General features: G+C 35.0%; 2 pseudogenes; one reads left to right on the forward strand and one right to left on the reverse strand.

Moving 5' to 3' along the window:
- Positions 1-230: 230 nt before the first annotated feature.
- Positions 231-4449, reverse strand: LOC113738948 (arabinosyltransferase XEG113-like; annotated as a pseudogene).
- A 6583-nt stretch (positions 4450-11032) lies between these two features.
- Positions 11033-12084, forward strand: LOC113738949 (uncharacterized; annotated as a pseudogene).
- Positions 12085-12393: the final 309 nt, after the last annotated feature.

The following is a 12393-nucleotide window of genomic DNA, read 5'->3' on the forward strand; positions in this document are numbered from 1 at the left end:
TGGTAATGGGTGTAATTTACCAAAAAGTTTTTTTTTGGTCTGTGGAGCTTAACCAAGCCAGGTGCTGGCCTAGACAATATGAATATCTGTTACCAATTATGGAAAGAATGCTAAAAGTACTTGATCCAAGGGCAAAATTAACAAGTAGCAACATTATTTGACTTTAGCTATTAAGACGTCTCTAGCATTATACACATTGAGCAGCATCATCACAGACAAGAGTGAGAGCCTTAAGAAGGTGGATGGTCATCTTCAGGGGTCTGAGGTGGTTCAGGTTTCCAATCAGGCTTTTCGTCCCAGTAGATGTCATAGTATATGTGGGGTGGATCGTGATCTTCCACGCAACACCATCTACCCATATATGCCTTCGTGCGGTTCCTGAACTTTTCTTCCTTGAGCTTGTCAGCGAAACCTGCGAAGGCATCTCGCATTGATGAAAACTGAATGACTTTGACAGTTTTGAATGATGAGAATACGGCCGTGTATGTTTGTTCAGAGCTATTTTTGGGAAATTTGAGGACTCCTGTTTGACTTCTTGTAGTGTTTGATGAAACTTGACAGCCTTGTGACCCCTCTTGACAAAGATCTACATCAAGCCATGAATCTTTCACCTTCTGGGGCATGGATGGATTGTCAAACAAAGAATGCTCCCTAAATCTGATCGAGGGTCCGAATTTGTTTTCTGGCAATTCTTTCACCATGATGTTAACCTGAAATACATAATCCAAAGGACAGATAAAAGGTTGTCTCATAATACTGCCTGTCAAATCTCTAGGATGTGCAAAAAAAACACTATCCATCCGGCACCATAAGCGAGGCATTACCAATGTACGATTAAGCAATGAAGCAACAGCAAATGCAGTTCTAATTTGTTTTATTTGGTAATTAACAAGCGAAAAGTGTGATTGAATATTATGCTCTCCATCTAGTAACAAATTCTTGGGTATAGAAGGTTTAAACGTCAAGAACCCTCCAGGGACATCATAGTAACTTGGTGGATCGAACAAAAGATTTGCTTCTCGGAATCTGTGACGCTTTGCTTCAGTACTAGTCTGGAATGTTGCATGCGCTGCATAAGGGTCGAGTCCAAGATGTTGATACATCTTTTGGACGAAAAAAGTATGCCCACCACCAAAAATGCTTACTGGGAGACAACCCAACTTCAGCTCTCCATCATAAGCATAAGTAAGTTTACTATCTTGATCAACAGATGGGCCCAGTTGCCGGCGAATAATGTCATTGAAACACTGTTGATCCCATAACCTTTCATCCGCTAGAAGCAGTTTTATCCATTCTTTTGCAAATTTTTTTGAGGAATTTGATGGCCGCCAATGAAATAAACCTACATTATATGCAAATTGAATTTGCTCACAGAAGTCCAAACTGTCATCCACGACTGTTGGTATAAGTTGGTCTGTGGATGTCAATATGTCTGCATCAGGGAAACGTGCTAGATATGGTAGGTGATTCTTCAACCAAACCGTATCTGAATCACACAACAACAGCTCAAAACCAAAAGGGAGGAAAGCATCTATCAAAATAGCTTTCTCCCTTTGCATCTTCTGAAAGTCTGGTGAGCCCCAGCCAACATCTATTGTGCTCATTTGTCTACCCATATCAAAAACTGGTACTCCTTTCCAATAAAGAGCCTCCAGCAGTTTTGTGTCCATGGCACCAACAAGAAGATTTTCGATACTCAATTCTGTCAAGTGCTTTACCCAGTTTAAGATGAAATCCATGAAAGCATAGTTACCAAAGGTAACTATTATAATGTTATCCTTTACTCTTTGTTGAACCAACTTCTTGCTCAATTTGAAGGCCTTACGAGGAGGCATCTTCTGAGAGCCAGCCGGAGGGACCGCCCAGATAGGTTTGACTAATTTGTTTTCCATCCTGGAAATGGGAGCCAGTGAAGGATTCCCACTATTAGTCCTATGAGATGAATTGGATGCCTGGCTTTGGCCTGGACTACTGGACAAGAGGGAAAAAGAGGAGGAGGAAGAGCAGCTCCTATAAACATCAGAGAAAATGAAAAGACAATACAGGGATGCTCCTATAACCACAATTGCATAGATTGGCAAAAAAAATTGCCTTGCAATCTGCCATATTTTTCAATGGATTATTCCTCTGCAATGATCAACACATTCCCAAAGAAACCCACAAAGGAATTTGACTTAAATTGAATGAAACTCAAATTATTCAGGTAGGTTAATATCAACTTGTAGTAAATCGCCACGGAAAATGTGGACAAGTACATTTAAATGAGTAATTATGGCTATTTGAGATTATCTTTGTGGATTGTGGTATTTAATACTGCATTTTGATCTTTATGAGCTTTGGGTTATGGTCTAATGCCATGTATTGCCGCAGAAGTCGAATAGATTAGCAATGGGCTACTTAAAGCCATAGCTACAATTTGATAGATTCCACTGCTTTTTTTCTTTAGATTATGCTATGTAATATTAAGTTGTTGAATGCATGAGCTTTAGGCTATGGCCAAATGGCATTAGGGAAAGGGCGTTGGGCATTTGTTGGTGAAAGTCAACCAAAGCACTTGTTAAAGCTGAAACTTGGCTGAGAAACATTATTACCGGAAAGCTGCGCCTCTTGCTGCAATTGCTTCAGGGCCACGACGAAATTGTTTGCCATGCTCTATCTTTTCCTATTGATTGGGCCCATTGGGGCTGGACCAATCATTTTCAGAAGGAATTATAAATTGAGATGGTTATATATCTGAGGTTGATAAAAACTTACTTATACAACAAATAAGTTAAATGTGCAAATTTTGTCTAATCATGTCAGAGGGTCCTTGAATATGAAAGCTAAGTATTAGAGTACTTCAAATGTCATGCATGCAAAAAATTCTGGACACCAAAAAGTGAACTAGTATGTTATTGATGGGACAGAGGGCTCATTCTTGTTATATCGCAATGTTATAGTTATGAATATTAAGTCCATATGCCGTGAAAAAATAACGTAATAAGACAATATTTTGTAATGATGTTAAAGTTTTCATGCAAAGATTCTCAGAAACACTTTGTAAAACCAATGAAGTTACCCAAAGATATATTGTTGGGGAAGATGCACACCAAATATGAGAGAGCGTAAATAATGAGGAGTTTCCAAGGATGCAAGCCATTCCATGGTTGCAACACTGCACTTATTAGATTAAGTCATTGTGCAGTATGATTCATCAATTAACTAGGCAAGGACAATTTAACCTAGAACTTTTGCACAAGCTCCTAGGCAAAAATGAAAAACTCGAAGCATGGAAGCTTTCTGGACAATTGATTCATCTTGGAAGGGTGCCAGAATTTCGGATAATCCAAAAGGGTCTGTTGCTAGTGCAGTGGCACTGATGGAGATGTAGAGTTCGTCAAGGTTTGCCAAACCGTCTAGTAAATTCTTCAGGGCGTCCTTTTCTATAGCATCACATCGAAGAACGAAGACCTTTAACCCTGGTAAGCAATTGGTTATGGTGGAAGAAATTTTGATTATCAAGATCGCATACACGAAGCCTGAGCACTGTCAAAATCTTGCAGTTTTGGCCAATGATTTGAAATATGCTGGCAGAATGCTGACGAGTATAGAGTGAAATAATGAGAGTTTCAAGAGTACTTCCCCACAATTCAAAAGCTGTCGATGGTCCTTACTCCTTGGTCTGTTAATAACAGTAAAGATGGAAGAAAAAGGTGTTTCAGATGGGGGCACGGGCACCTACATAGAAATGCTGTGTTAGTATATACGAAAGTTAAACTTGAAAAAGAGTTTCTAAATTATCAATTTATCAGTTATTTACCATTAGATTATAGATTTCTTACCCTAAAAACTTAATATAAGGGTTGTAATTTGTTTTTAACTTACATAAGGAATTACAAATTTCCTCTTTTTCTTGTTTTAAGATAAAATTAAATTCAAAGTGTATCGTGTACTTTTGGTCAATTATGAGAAGTGACCATAGTTACTTTGACAAACAACATTCCATTTCATAAAAAGTTTGAAACAAATGCACGTATTCAAATACAAAACTTTTAGTCAGTTGCAAAAAAAAAATGTTATACAGGTAAGAATAGGGCCTAGATCCTAGCAATGCACAAGAAATGATTCACAAATAAAGTACCTTTCAGCAGCATAGACCAACAGCCCATCTTTCATATCGGGTGAAATATCAAACTTAAGTTTTTCCGTTTTGTGGCCACCAAGATTTAGAGCAGCCTTGAAGAATAGTAAACCACGTTCATTAGCTCTTTCCAAGTGTTGGGATCTAAAATAGTCTCTGAACATGGTCAAACCTAAGGTTTTCCACATTGTTAGCTCAGAAGAAAGCGATTTCCAGCATTTGCAAACAGCAGAAATGCTCATAATAATTTCTATCATGGTGAAGGAAGCAAACATCTCCAAAAGCATGTCAGATTGCATATCTGCCAAGCTTCTGTCTGAGGATTGCATGTCTTCCTTGCTCTCAACGGCCTGTTTCTTCTCCGTTCTTGTGTGGCTTTCACTTCTTCAAATGATTAAAATTAGTCAAGGTGATAACTAACAAAAGAAATGGTGTTTCATTGTTATTGAATAAACACTACACATATTCAATTTGACATAAATGAACACTTCAGCATCCGCAATAAAATCTCAAAGAAGATAAGATTGCCACAAGGTTGGCATCACACACAAATACAAAATGTCGGTACCCCAGAACAACAATCTAACATGAAACACAAATGAGCAAGCAAACCACAATATACATGAGCACGTTCATAATTCATAAGTAATGAATCTTAGGTATGTTAGTTGTATATGATAATCATAAGCAATGACTATGCAGTTTGTCACAGAATTTTACACAGTTAATTGGCAATTTGGCATTAGCTTTACTGTAGCTATGTATGTGACTTATTTATAGGAGTAGTTGTCTTGTCCTTAGCTTTCAAGTGTTATTTGGAGAGAGAGAGACAGGGAGTACAAAGACTTCATGCTTGACCACAGTATAGTTCCAGGAAGGATGGGTTGTAAAAAGACATGAATATTTTGTTTGATTCTTTGGTAATATGGAAAGGAACTACCAAAGATTGTTGTATATCAATAGTTGGAGTTATACTTGGGAAGATGGCACGTCAATTAAGCTTCTTATCCACGAGATTATTTTAATAATGGCGTCGTAATTGCTGCATCTTTGAGATCAAGTTGATGTTTATTTTCCATTTTGAGTTATCGGGCTAAGAGATCGCAGAATTATAAATTTGAAAGATCAAGGCAAAAACCGGGCAATTTGTTTCGCTAGTTTGTTTATTAGTTGAATAGGTGATCGATACATTAGAAAACAAAATTGAACTTGAAATGAATTGCATCTTATTTGAATCACTAACAAAATTATAAGTTTTCATTTTGAACTTTTTTCTCTTCTTTTTTGAAAAACAATTAAATAAATGAAACACCAGTTCACCCCTGAAGATCTCTGTATAGCTTTCTATCCTAAAGCATATCCCTATCTTTGTTTTACAGAAGAATGGCCACTAAAATGCAAGTTAAGTTTACATCAGTTAGTACATCAACCTTTAGCAGAAAAGAAAACGTAAGGGAAAGAAATAAAGAGAACTGAATTAGATACGTGGTCAATCAGAAAGGAAAGCAATGTTGTACCTTTTCTATGCTACGAGAGGCTACTCTAAAAAGAAATGTGAAGTTCAGAAATGACACCCAAGTCCTGCTTTTAATTCAAGAGCATATCGCACTAGTCTTTTCAAAATTTAATGTCCAGTGATAATAATATTCATCAACTTTCCATGTTGAGATTTATCCATGTACGGCCAGCCACACTGATTTCATTCCTACCAAAGTAGAAAAAAAAAAAAAAAAAAAAGAAGTCTCACTTAAGTTGTAAAAAGGAATAAAATTGAAGTTTTCGTTCTCCAAGTCTATGCTAAAAGTTATCGTCTAGTTTATGCTTTTTTTTTTAGGTAGAAAGTAACTATTTTTATTGAATAGAGGAAGGAATACTTCCTAGCAGAAACAATCGGCTCGCTATACCAGATGTCTGTAAGAGCTGTACATTCACTACCTCAACTAACCATACTATGAGAGCTATACATGATCTATAGCCTCTAGAAGTGATGGATTCCTACTCTATACCGGGCAAGGGGGGAACACTACCATCTTTCTTTCTTTTTTTACATCTACTCCTACTCTCTATATTAGGGGAGGAGGGAATTTAAAGAGGTCAAAGGAAAATTCGGAAGAGACTAAATCACCACCGGTGCAAACAAGTGTCTACATACTTATTGGTGAAATTTTCAAGAAAACTTGGATATTTGGAATGTAGGTAGAGATCTAAAATTCTTTTGGTGGCCAACTACTCTAAGTTATAAAATTACCATCTACTGAACCTACATTTTCCTTCCATGACAATCGTTCAAATTACAAAAAATAACCTTATATTTTCACAAGAATGCAATTTAATGCTTGAATAACTAACTATTTATTGGATTATCCCTTAATTTGGTCAAAGAAAAAATGAAACCAAATTAAGAGGAAACAATCGATTTCTAACTACTGAGAATAGGAAAAAAAAAAATTTTTAAAAAGTATTTGAGGAAAGACCCTTGCTTACTCCTTTTTTTTTTTTTTTTCTAGTTTTGGCTTATTTTGAGTCGCTACCACACTTTTCCATTCCACTTTTTCCTGCAATGATATTTTATTCAAATATATAATTTGGTGTGCAATATGTTTGGCTAGACTATATGATCTTTTATTTAGAACATCATATTAAACTTTTATTCTTGTTTCGAGATAAGCTTCTTTATTTGACTTTTACTCATGATTTCAGAATAGGTGCCTTTGTTAAAAAATAATGCTTAGAGGTGGATTTGAAATTATAATTTTTTATTTTTTATTTTCTTGGAAAAACATAGTTTGATTTTTGAACTTGACGTGGAAATGGGTTTTTAATACAAAAATATAATAGGCGTGGTTAAAGAAATTGCGCCAATGACTGAAACTATTGTTACTAATGCCATTTGACTAAAAATTCGGGTATCTTGAGAATTTCATTAGAAACTTTGCTGTGATTGATGTAATTGTTAGGGAGTTAATTGTCCATTTTATTTATACATATTTCCTTTTAATTATGGTAAAATGTGGTGTTAAATATTAAATTCTACTCATATTTGGTGGTTGACAATGTTTATAGGACTTTTGAAAGAAAAAGTGCATTAAAGGTTGAATTACCAGAAGACATTCTTCTATAACGCACGACCACATTTTAATTTGCTAAAAAGTCTGGATGTTGCTAGAGTTAAAGGGGGCCCTGCTTCATTTTTTTCTACTGATCAACTAGGAAGAGATTTTATTTCCCTTTTGAAGTTGGATACTATTAGTTTAGAGATGATATATTTAGTTTCCCTTTTTATTAGTTTTAATATTTATTAGAATCATATTAGTAAAAGGATTCTTATCCTTTTTAAAAGAAGGAAACCGTAGGTACTATCATATATTAGTCACATTAGTTGTGCTTGACGGGACTTCCTTTTCATCACTTTCACTTAACAATAAACTCTAGCTTTTCTTTGGCTATGAATCTACCATGAGGAGTAGTTAGTTTCTTGTTCTAGTTAGAGGATAATCAAATCTTTGGTTCGACAAATATTGTGAAATCTAATTTGATTTGTTTGTTTCATTTATTTATAAATATTTATATATTTTCTGTTTGTTAGTAACATGATTGTTTTATACGATTAAATAACTGGCCACTATTTATTTATTAGAATAATTTATTGCCATCTAAAATACCAAATCAATAATTGTTTCATAGTTTAAGTTTTTGTGGCGAGTGATGCAATTTGATTGTAATAGCAAATTTTGAATATATATCACGGGAATAAATAATCTAGTTTAAATGAACCGAACTTGTGTGTTTATTGGTTGGAATTGGCAGCTTCTTTTAATTATTAATGTTGTCAATAGGTTGAATTCTAAAAGTTTGTTTAGGGTTGCTTAATTAGTAAGGGAAATAATCACAGAATTTGTTGTGATTATCGAAACAATAAGGAAAGATAGATTGTCAGAGCTTGTTGACAACCATAACCAATTTATTTATAAATAAATAAATTTTACCTTTGCATCGATGATGAGTAAAGTGAACCAAAATGGAGATTAGACCTTTGATTAGTGATGTCTTTTATTAATTTGTCTTTATATAATTTTGTATTTTTGTCTTTATTTAATTTGATTAGTTAGATTAATTTCCTACCAGTCCCCCGTTTTACTTATTGTTTTTCTAAGAAAATAAATCACCCAATTCCTATAGATACGGCTCTACTCACCGCTATATTCAAATTATATATTTTTAGAGTAGGAATTTTATTTTTGCTAGTTTGACAACCCAACAGTAATTGACTACTAAAAATGTTTATTTAATAGGCAGATAGTTGATGTAAATAGCTTTTTTATTATTAAAAATTTATAATCTGAACACAAAAGCAAACAAGAACATTACAAAAGTTGATTATCCAAAATCAGAATCTATAATCGGTTAATATAATCAATCAAGAACAAGCCCAAAATCTATAATCACCTAATGAGAGCTATTGTTCATTTTGATTATTCTTTATAATCACTTTTTATAATCAGATTTTGCAAAACTTAAAACAAACTAGAACAACGCCTAAAACTCTTGCCTTTCTGGCTTATATTTCCTAGGTAATTGATGGGGTTCTAACCTACCTCTAAATTTTATATCTAAACTTCGTTCACTGCAAGCATACAAGTTGGTGCTTGTAATATTGAGAAATTAGGACTGTTCCTATGAGAATCACTACCAACTAATAAGGGTTTAACTCTATCTATTATCTAAACTCTCAAGAATGCTTGAATAACTCAAATGATAATAATGTAAAATACAAAATCAAATTAATAAATTTGAATTAGTTCAAGTAAATGCAAATGTCCTAGGTTATAGAGTCCATGAAATGTATTAACTATGGATGAACTAGCTAATTATCACTAATATTCTTGTATTGCTAAGGATATATTTCACTCAGCAATCGGAACTCGCTTTTGCCAATGAATCAAATATAGCCAACATTTTTATCTCTCAACTTTCGTGGTGCAATTTTAAGTGAAGACCAAATCAAACACAAGAAATGTCAAGAACATTCACTTAAATGTATCACTAATTTCGTGTGTCTACTACTTAAGTTTGACCTATTTTTTTTCCAACATTGTCAACTACTTTCATAAATTAACAACTATCATAACTTGCAAATGATGATCAAGCATTCACAAGTGTTAAAGCAAAAACAGGTGAACTAGCAAATACAATATATAGAAACAATCAGCCACATTTAACCATAGTTAAGCACAACTTCATCTATCCCTAGAATAAAACAGATTTAGCTAGACATAATAGATAGAATAATAAAGCTCAAGTCTTTAATGTAACCAAACCAGATTCCAACAATAAAGAAAGTAGGGATGAAGGAAATGCTTATTCAAATTAAGACACAAAATCTTCAAGTTTCATCATCTTCATTGCCATCCAAATGTTAAGATTACACCAAGAATTCTTCACAAAGCTCTTCAAGAGATGAAGAATAAGCCTAACCTAGAAACTAGAAAGAAAGCATGAGAGAAAGTTGTTCTACTTCTTCTACTACACTAATAACAGTCAAGAGAGTAAGAGGTTCGCTTTTACATTTCTTTTACTTTTCTATTTACAAGACAAAAGAAGGTCCTGTCCATCATGTGAATACAAGACAAGAAGTTGTTCCAAAAGTCAACAATTGTGGTTTCCGTTGAATCAAGAGAAGTTGAAGTGACAAAAATGCTTTGGCTAATTGTTTTTGGGGACTTCTTGTAATCCCGAATGTTGGTTGATGTGATTATGCATCCATGTTTTAACTTGTATTGGCCGCTGATTATGTGTATTATGGATAATGTTCAACTTGTGTATCACTGTATTGGTTTGGGAAACTGATGGAAGTACTTTGAGAGTTTTGGCTTGGATAAGGTGTGTTTGGACCTATTAAGAGATGTAAGTTTTTGTTTCCTTTATTTTAATGAATGAAGACTAGGAAGATTTCTTAGATAATGAATGAGAATTACAAGAGTCACCTTTCTTTTTAGTACAGGATTTTGTCAGGCTTTGAATATGCTGATTTCAAGTTCTTTATTTCACTGATGGGTGGTCTAACGGCTTTTCTGATCTGTATCAAATGTTTATGAATTTCCTATCAGTCAAGGGATGGCATGGGTCTCTCACTGTTGAAGTTTCGTTCTCATTCTGCGTTGACCATTTTGATTTGTCTTTAGTCATTGAAGTTTGTGGTCCAACAGACCCTAACTCTCTTTTATTTGCTGAAAGTGTTCCCATAATTTTCTGGTTTCTGATATGTGATAGACCCTCGATAATTGATTATAGACCTCAGGTGACCCACTTTTATATCGATCTGCTGTCTGTTATAAATTAGGAGACATAGATTCTTTGTTTCTCTTCTCGCCTTTGTTTGCAGTCCCTTGTCACCTCATTTATATGGCAACAAAAGTATAAAATGCACTATAAGCAAAAGTGTAGACCAGATAAAGAGAATGGTGAGCAAGAAGTAGAATCAATTGTATAATGATCGTACTTTTGGCATCAATGATTTGTAATGAAGCTGGCTAAAGTTTCATTTGAGTTTTCTCTTTAAGCTCGTTAATTTCCCTTTCTCCCTTATGATTAAGTTTGTCCTGAATCCCTATTCAACTATCTCCTTCTGTTTCATGGTTTAGAAAATATAACCTTTTTTTGTTTCTCATAAACTCACTGTTTTCAAATCATGGTCAATTGCAAAATACATTCATATGCAACACATATTCACTCTCGTAAAAAGTGTACTGAGATTCTCATTGATACAGTTGATTTGGTGGTCTTGTTCGACTGTTTTCAGCATGGCTACTCTGGCAACATGGTCAGGATTTTAATATCTCTGTTCTTGGTTCCCTTCATTTCAGGCTCACGTTTTTTTTTCCTTTCCCTGATGCCAAGGAGTTTCTGTTAAAAATGGATGCTAAGGTTGACAATCTGGTCCAATTTGTTCTGGAATATTAATGTTTTATTGTTGTGTTGTTCAGAATTTATTAGTTTGATCAGTTTAGTCTTTGTTGATGAAAAGCATTTGGCTTCTCATATGGTATTCTTGCGTTGTGGAAACAGGCAATTCCTGATTCTATTGCTGGATTAGAAAGTCTAGAGGAGCTTGATCTGTCTTCGAACCTTTTGGACTTTGGAGGCTCTTCCAGATTCAATTGGCTTGCTGTTCAAGTTGAAAATCTTTGATGTCTCTGGAAACAAGCTTACCGCATTGCCTGATAGCATTTGTCATTGCTGGTAATTGAGCTCCGTAAACAATCTAGTCAACCCAACTTGTCTGAGAATTTAATTACTGATTTTTATCCTGTTTGCAGGTCACTGGCAGAACTGAATGCAGGCTTTAACAAACTATCTTACTTGCCAAATAACATTGGATATGAGTTAGCGAATCTAAGAAGTCTTTCTGTTCCACTTAACAAACTCCATCATTTCCCAAGTTCCATTGGTGAAATGAAGTCCTTGCGCTTTCTGGATGCACACTCTAATGAGCTCCATAGCCTAACTCCGTCAATTGGGAGACTGACAAACGTTGAGATTCTCAATCTCAGCAGTAATTTCAGTGACCTGAAGGAACTTCCTCAGACTATTGATGATCCATCCAATGTCAAAGAGCTTGATCTTAGCAACAATCAAATCATGAACTGCCTGATACATTTGGACGGCTTGACAATCAGACGAAGCTATATGTAGAGCAGAATCCTCTTGTAGAGCCTCCAAAGGAGATTGTAGATGAAGGCGTTGAAGCTATCAGGGCCTATATGGTAAAAAGACGACTTGAGAGACTCCTAGCGGAAGAGCAAAGGAGCATGTTTGAGGAAAACACTGAGGCAAATTCCAGCACATTAACACGAAGTGCCTCCTGGTTGACTAGGATGGTCGCAAATGTTTCTGGGAACCTTTCAGGATATGGGGGGGCCACCGGAAACTCGAATGCAGATCCGTATCTCAACCAGCCACGGTAATTGTATCTTGCATCTGTCCCGAAACTATGCCTAGCTTTCCTTTTAGCCGAAATTTGGCGAAGCAATGTCTTGTCTGCTTCCATCGTTAGTTTTGCCTGGCAGAGCAGTTGGGGAAATGTTTCTATAGTTTTCAATGGAATTTTCGGGTGTGTTTGGTTTGCAAGTTTTCAAAGAAAAATTGTTATATTTTTCGTGGACACATTTTCAATTACCTTTTTAATTAAATTGCTATAATAATTTTTTTAAAAAAGTTCAGAAAAATGAAATCCAAACAAACTATTCGTGTTTTGGTTTGCTACAGGATGCTAA

This window comes from Coffea arabica, chromosome 4c (genome assembly GCF_036785885.1).
Source record: "Coffea arabica cultivar ET-39 chromosome 4c, Coffea Arabica ET-39 HiFi, whole genome shotgun sequence".
Taxonomy (NCBI): domain Eukaryota; kingdom Viridiplantae; phylum Streptophyta; class Magnoliopsida; order Gentianales; family Rubiaceae; genus Coffea; species Coffea arabica.